This window comes from Macaca thibetana, chromosome 4 (assembly GCF_024542745.1).
Source record: "Macaca thibetana thibetana isolate TM-01 chromosome 4, ASM2454274v1, whole genome shotgun sequence".
NCBI classification, from domain to species: domain Eukaryota; kingdom Metazoa; phylum Chordata; class Mammalia; order Primates; family Cercopithecidae; genus Macaca; species Macaca thibetana.
In genome coordinates, this window is record NC_065581.1 from 34,998,144 (window position 1) to 35,006,480 (window position 8,337).

At 49.7% G+C, this 8,337-nt stretch overlaps 1 pseudogene; it reads left to right on the forward strand.

Moving 5' to 3' along the window:
• The first annotated feature begins 220 nt into the window (after window positions 1-220).
• On the forward strand, window positions 221-1,779 carry LOC126953365 (keratin, type I cytoskeletal 18-like; annotated as a pseudogene).
• Window positions 1,780-8,337: the final 6,558 nt, after the last annotated feature.

Sequence of the window (8,337 nt, forward strand, 5' to 3'; positions counted from 1 at the left end):
GGCCAACACGGTGAAACTCCATCTCTACTAAAAATACAAAAATTAGCCGGGCATGGTGGTGGGCTCCTGTAATCCCAGCTACTCAGGAGGCTGAGGCAGGAGAATCGCTTGAACCCGGGAGGCGGAGGTTGCAGTGAGCCAAGATTGTGCCACTGCACTCCAGCCTGGGCGACAGAGCAAGAATCCACCTCAAAAAAAAAAAAAAAAAAAAAGACTGGCCATGTTAATAATGCTGCTGAACCTGGCTAACAGGTACCCACTTCAGTTCATTATATAATCTCTTATCTTTTATATATTTACATTTTTCCATAACAAAAAGCTTTTTAAGCATGGTAGTGTGCACCTATAATTCCAGCACTTTGGGAGGCTAAAGTGCTTGAGCACAGGAGTTCAAGATCAGCCTGGGCAACATAGCAAGGCTCCATCTCTAAAGAAATTAAACAGGCCCTCGGCAAAACCTAAGTCCTGTCCTCGCACTTTCCTCCCTGGACAGCAAGAGCTTCACCACTCTCTCCACCACCTTCTCCACCAACTACCCGCCCCTGAACTCAATGCAGCCGCCCAGCTAGTGCCCAGCTGGTCAGCAGCACAGCCAGCGTCTATGCAGATGCTGAGGGCCCAGGCTCTCAGATCTCTGTGTCCCACTCCACCAGCTTCCAGGGTGCCTTGGGGTCTGGGGGCCGGGCCACATGGATGGCCAGGGGTCTGACTGAAATGGGGGACATCTAGAACCAGAAGGAGACCACTCAAGGCCTGAACAACTGCCTGGCCTCTTACCTGGACAGGGTGAGGAGCCTGGACACTGAGAGTCGGAGGCTGGAGAGCAAAATCCAGGAGCACCTGGAGAAGAAGGGACCCCAGCTCAGAGACTGGGGGCGTTACTTCAAGACCATGGAGGACCTGAGGGCTCAGATCTTTGCAAATTCTGTGAACAATGCCCACATCATTCTGCAGATTGACAATCCCCATCTTGCCACTGATGAGACAGAGCTGGCCATGTGCCAGTCTGAAGAGCGACATCTGTAGGCTCTGCTAGGTCAATGATGACACCAATGTCACTCGGCTGCAGCTGGAGACAGAGATCAAGGTTCTCGAGGAGGAACTGCTCTTCATAAAGAAGAACCATGAGGAGGAAGTTAAAGGCTGACAAGCCTTAATTGCCAGCTCTGAGTTAACCGTGGAGGTAGATGCCCCCAAATCACAGGACCTCGCCAAGATCATGGCAGACATCCAGGCCCAATATGACAAGCTGGCTTAGAAGAACCAAGAGAAGCTGAACCAGTACTGCTCCCACCAGACTGAGGAGAGCACCACAGTGATCCATGCAGTCCGCCAAGATCAGAGCTGCTGACATGACGCTCACGGAGCTGAGATGTATAGTCCAGTCCTTGGAGATCAACCTGGACTCAATGAGAAATCTGAAGGCCAGCTTTGAGAACAGCCTGAGGGAGGCAAAGGCCCGCTACGCCCTGCAGATGGAGTAGCCCAGCGGGGTCCTGCTGCACCTGGAGTTGGAGCTGGCACAGACCCGGACAGAGGAGCAGCGCCAGGCCCAGGAGTACAAGGCCCTGCTGAACATCCAGGTCAAGCTGGAGGCTGAGATCGCCACCTACCACCGCCTGCTGGAAGACGGCAAGGACTTCAACCTTGGGATGCCCTGGACAGCAGCAACTCCATGCAAATGACCACCATCCAACAGACGACCCTCCCCCTGCCGCCAGGATAGTGGACAGCAAAGTGGTGCATGAGACCACCACCACCAAAGTTCCGAGGCATTGAGCCAGCAGAAGCAGGGTACCCCTTGGGGAGCAGAAGACCAATAAAAAGTTCCGAGGTCATTGTGGGGGAAAAAAAGAAATAACAAGTAAATAAAAAAGTTTTTTTTAAAAAATATTATCGAATAATTAAAAGTAATTTAAAAATACTTAGACATAGGCCAGGTGCAATGGCTCACACCTGTAGTCCCAGCTACTTGGGAGGCTGGGCAAGAGGATCCCTTGAGCCCAGGAGTTTAAAGCTGCAGTGAGCCATGATTGTGCCGGTGCACTCCAGCCTGGGTGACAGAACAAGATCTTATCTCTAAAAAATAAAAAATAAAGTAAACAAATAAAGTTGGAGAGGGGTGCAGTGGCTCACACCTGTAATCCTATCACTTTGGGAGGCCAACACAGGCAGATCACCTGAGGCCAGGAGTTCACGACCAGCCTGGCCAACAAGGCGAAATCCTATCGCTATTAAAAATAGAAAAATTGGCCAAGCACAGTGCCTCACACCTGTAATCCCAGCACTTTGAGAGGCCAAGGTGGGTGATCACCTCAGGTAGGGAGTTCAAAACCAGCCTGACCAACATGGAGAAACCCGTCTCTACTAAAAATACAAAATTAGCCAGGCGTGGTGGCACATACCTGTAATCCCAGGTACTTGGGAGGCTGAGGCAGGAGAATCTCTTGAACCCGGGAGGTGGAGTTTGCGGTGAGCCAAGATTGTGCCGTTGTACTCCAGCCTGGGCAGCAAGAGCAAAACTCCATCTCAAAAAAAAAAAAAAGAAAAAAAAAAAAGATAAAGACAAAGATAAATAACTTAAAATAAATATAGGCAAAGGATCTGAACAGGCTTTTCAAAGAAGAGCAGGTCACTCATGCCCAATGTACATGAAAAGCTGTTTAGTCTCACTAGTAATTAGGGAAATGCAAATTAAAACAAGATTGAAATACCATTTCACACCCAACAGACTGGCAAAAATTAATACACACAACAAGAGTAATTGAAGAAATGGGAGTTGTATAGTTTGTCCATGGGAGTGTAAATTGGTACAACCACTTTGAAGAGCAATTTGACAAATCTTCGTCAAGGTGAAGATGCATGAGCGTTATGACCCAGAACTTCCGTTTCCAGTTGATACTGTAGAGAAGCTTTTGTTTCTCTTCCAAGGAGATGTGCTCAAGAAGGTTCTCTGAGGCATTGATCATAATCATGAAATTTTACAAGCAACCTATTCTCAGCAGGAGAGTAGTTAAAATAAAAGACACACAGAGATTACAATGAATGGATTAAATTTACAAAGATAAGCACTGATCGATCTCAAAAGCATAATGTTGAGATAAAGCAATTTGCAAAATGACATACAACATTATGATACTGTTCATGTAAACTTTTAGAATATAAAGCAATACCATATATTGTTTAAAGATACATACCTGGGCCAGGATAGTGGCTCACGCCTGTAATCCCAGCACTTTGGGAGGCTGAGGAGGGCAGATCACAAGGTCAGGAGTTTGAGATCAGCCTGGCCAACATGGTGAAATCCTGTCTCTACTAAAAATACAAAACTTAGCTGGGCATGGTGGCATGCACTTGTAATCCCAGCTACTTGGGAGGCTGTGGCAAGAGAATTGCTTGAACCCAGGAGGCGGAGGTTGCAGTAAGTCGAGATCGCACCACTGCAGTCCAGCCTGGGTGACAGAGCAAGACTGAATCTCAAAAAAATAATAATAATAATAAATAAAATAAAGATATATACCTATTGGGTAAAAGTTTTAAAACATGTTTGAGAATAAAAAATACAGACTGGGTGCAGTGGCTCACGCCTGTCATCCCAACACTTTGGGAGGCCAAGCAGGGGTGGATCACGAGGTCAGGAGATCAAGACCAGCCTAGCCAACATAGTGAAACCCCGTCTCTACTAAAAATATAAAAATTAGCTGGTTGTGGTGGTCCGCGCCTGTAATCCCAGCTACTCGGGAGGCTGTGGCAGGAGAATCACTTGAACCCGGGAGGCAGGGGTTGCAGTGAGCCGAGATCGTGTTAACTGCACTCCAGCCTAGGCGACAGAGCAAGACTCCTTACAAAACAAAACAAAAAAAACTTCAGGGAAGGGAGAGAGAAGAGGCCACAAGGGTGGTCTTTAGTTATTTCTGTGACTTTTTGTATTTTAAAAAAAAGAGGTCGGCTGTGGTGGCTCACACCTGTAATCCCAATACTTTGGGAGGCCTAGACGGGAAGATTGCTAGAACCCAGGAGTTCAAGACCTGAGTAACATGGAGAAACCCTGTCTCTACAAAAAATACAAAAATTAGGCCTGCCTCCGTGGCTCACGCCTGTAATCCCAGCACTTTGGGAGCCTGAGGTGGGCGGATCACCTGAGGTCAGGAGTTCGAGACCAGCCTGACCAACACGGAGAAACCCTGTCTCTACTAAAAATAGAAGATTACCTGGGCATGGTAGTGCATGCCTGTAATCCCAGCTACTCAGGAGGCTGAGGCAGGAGAATCACTTAAACCCAGGAGGCAGAGGTTGCAGTGAGCTGATATCATGCCTGGGCAACAAGAACAAAACTCAGACTCAACAACAACAAAAAAAAATTAGTTAGGCATGGTGGCACCCCCATGGTCCCAGCTACTCTGGAAGCTGAGGTGGGAGGATCACCTGAGCTGGGGTGAGGTCGAGGCTGCAGTGAACCGTAATCACACCACTGCACTCCAGCCTGGGCAACAGAGTGAGACCCAGTCTCAAAAAAAAAAAAAAAAAAAAAAAAGATGCCCGGGTGTCGTGGCTCACTCCTGTAATCCCAACACTTTAGGAGGCTGGGGCAGCCAGATTGCTTGAGCCTAGGAGTTTGAGACCAGCCTGGGTAACAGGAGACCTTGTCTCTACAAAAAATACAAAAGTTAGCAAGGTGTGGTGGCATGCATCTGTAGTCTCAGCTACCCAGGAGGGTGAGGTGGGAGGATTGCACTTAAGCCTGGGAGGTCAAGGTTACAGTGAACTGTGATTGCACTACTGTACTCAAACCTGGGCGACTTGGCCGGGCGCGGTGGCTCAAGCCTGTAATCCCAGCACTTTGGGAGGCCGAGACGGGTGGATCACGAGGTCAGGAGATCGAGACCATCCTGGCGAACACGGTGAAACCCCGTCTCTACTAAAAAATACAAAAAACTAGCCGGGCGAGATGGCGGGCGCCTGTAATCCCAGTTACTTGGGAGGCTGAGGCAGGAGAATGGCGTAAACCCCGGAGGCGGAGCTTGCAGTGAGCTGAGATCCGGCCACTGCACTCCAGCCCGGGCGACAGAGCGAGACTCCGTCTCAAAAAAAAAAAAAAAAAACCTGGGCGACACAGTGAGATTGTCTCAAAAAAAAAAAAAAAAAAAAAAAAAAAAAAAAAGGATCTGAAGCAAATAGCCAAAATATTAAAAACTAAATAGTCTTGTTGGAGGGTGTATATGTATTTTTCTTTATGCATCAAATATTTTAAAATTAGTAATTAAAAGCAAAACAAACAGCTAGAGTGCTGGGATACCCTAGTGATGCCTGCCTGGTGCCGACAGGGCAGGGTAGTGACAGTGAGAGGGCACTGTTTTCCATCCCTGCCTGGAATCCCAGGGTCTCTGACCTCCTGCACCCCCTGCCCTGTGTCCCCAGGACTCAGTGCCCCTACCAGGCAACAGGGCTGGCTGGCACCGCCCCAGATCCCTAGAGGTCACCTGCCGTCCAGCCAGAGGACACTGAGAAGCAGAAATCCAGAGGGGCGTGCTCCTACACAGATGCTCCCTGGGCCCCCAGACACAGACCTCGCCCTAGACCTGTACGGAGCCCCCAGTTTTCAAGACTCATTATCGACCTCACCCACTGACTTCTTCAGAAGGAGCTTTTGTCCCTCTCAGGGTAGCTGAAGGCTGACTGGGACCAGAGGCTGTGTCCAGCGGAGCCTTCATCCGACAGCACTAGCGGTGACGGTCTCATTTGCAGACAGACCGGCGCTTCTACCCAGTTTTTATATTGACCGCTTTTTCATTCATTTATGTGCAAAGTCTTCCTGATTGAAGTGTTTAGGTTTATATGTTGGCTGAAGAAGAAAAGAGTGGAGAAGAGAGTGTGACCCACCGGCGTAAGGGATTTACAACTGAAAGGCTGCGGGACTGAACGGTGGAACCTGAGCCATGGTGTGGACGCTCGGCGGCCTCCTGAGCTCCAGGAGCGTCCTTGGCCCCAATCTGCCTCACTCGGTGTTTCCTTCCCAGCCTTCCCAGCTCGCCGCAGGCCTTAGAAGACCCTCAAAGCCTTGGTTTTCCCTCCCTCGGAAGACAGGAAACGGGGTTGGGAGTTTGTCGCAGTATCGCAGCCCAAGAGCCCAAATTGTCCCAATCCCAGTTCACCCGCGCCCTCCAGCAGCTCTGCTTTTAGAGCAGGCGCGGCGACGCGGGCACGACCGCGAGGTGGCGCCAGGCAGCCACGCGAGACTCCCAGGGTCAGGCCCACGCGGGCCACCGGCCGCACTACTCTTCCGCTCCCCAAGTCGGCACCCACGGCCCCCCTGCCTCCACGCTGCTGACTGCTGCAGGTCGAATCCCTCCCAACTCCTGCCCGCCCGGGACCCCAGTTTACAGGGGAGCCGGCTGCCTGGCATCCCGGTGCTGCCTCAGGGGCGTCCTCGTGGAAGGAGCCTGGGGACCGCTACGCCCCATCAGGTGCGCCGCACGCCCTCCGTGCCCGGCCCGTCGGAGTGCACCTTGCTCCTCCTGCATTGTGAAAGGGAGTGGGGAGAACGGAACATGGACCCAAAGACACTGGCACTGGGAGAGCTCCGCCTGGGGCCGATGCCTTAGGCAGTACAGTACTGGCCATCTTGATTGGGGTGCTCCTGTGGCTTGCCGTTCTGTGTGTGGAGAAACCAAAACCTGAGGGATTCTCTGCCCTGCCCAGGCTGCACAGCTCACCAGTGGTGGGGCTGGCATTGGAGCTCCCGGTCCACACCTGGGCTCCTCAACCCCATGGAAAGGCAGAGGTGCTGACCAGGAATCACCCCAGGTACCTGGCACGTGCCTGACCGGAAGCCCAGGTTCCGCCTGCCTGAGCAAGCCAGGTCCCCAGGACAGGCCCACCCCAGTACTGAAGTCCTCCCCATCAACCCCCACACACACCCTCCTCACACTCTCCCCCCCACCCACCTCCCTGATGCTCCCTGTCCTGGGAAGAGGAATCATAGAAAGCACAGGGGTTTTGGAGCCCCAGAGATCTGGAGATCTGGACTAAAACGGGTTCTATCACTACTGGTTGTGTGATCTTGGACATGTCATTCAACTTTCCTTATGCTCCCCCTGGAGAAGTGAAACCATACGCGTGATATAAAATACCTGGTGTGTGTGGACGCTCAATAGACTATGATTATTCCAGGAGTAGTGATTAACTCCTATTTTGTGCCAGGCCCTCTGCTGGGGTTCAGGGAACCCCAGAGATGAATGAGATGTGACTGCTGCCCTCCAGGAAGGACTGTTGGCCAAGATAAGGTTATTTTCCAGAGATAAAGCGATCCAAGAGAGGGAGACATGGGTTTGCCTGAGGGGAACCAAGAAGGGGTGTTGACCTTGAATGTGCTGCAGCTGACGGTCACTGTCACTGCCTTTATGGAGCGCATACTCTGTGCCAGGTTCTTCACCTACATTCATTCAACAAATAGGTATTGAGGCCCTTTTGAGTGCCAGGTACTCTGCTGGGAGCTGGGCATAGCCATACACAACGGGGACTACCCACTTGGAGTCGAGCAGACAGCCTAGTGGGGAACAGATCTCAAAGAATTCATGACATCCTCCCTAAAAATAAAGAACAGAGGGGGAAAAATGAAAAAAAAAAAAAAAAAGTTATGACACAAACACAGTCTGAACTCATAATTGAGGCAAGTGCCTCGACGGGAAACGTCGGGAGTCAAAACCTCAGAGAGCGCACCAGGGGCAGGTGGCTGCGCGTCTGCACTGATGCCAGCAGTAAGGGGAGTGTCGGTAACATATTTTCAAACAATAAGAACAAGCTAAAAGCCACCCTGCTCTTCAGGATCACTACACCCAAGCGACTCTAAACAACGTTCTCACCCGCAAATTATTTTGGTGGTTTAAAACCTCAACAATTGCTTCCCTTACTGTTGACCTTTAATAACCTATATGTAAGTTTCAAATTAACACATTTTTGTTACTTATTATTTAATAAACATTGATTTTACCTGAAAGTTAATTGAGAGAATTCTCTATTATTTTAGCCAATCCCCAGCACAGGAGGACCCAGCTGCCCCTGTCCATATGGATTCAGAATTATTTACACTCACTGCAGAGAAAAGTTGCTTCTAGAATCCCTGTTGTACTATATTGTTCTGCGTTTAAACACTGGATTTGAAATAAACATTGGTAGCATAATTTTATGCGGTCACCTGGGAGTTTTATTTGTTTAAAGTTTTTCCACTGGGAAGATACTCGAAAGCTTTTAAAATCAATCTCAAAGAAACACAGATATTGACAGTACTGTAATTTCTGGAATTTAGTGTAAAATGAATTTTTTTCTGAATTTCTGCCA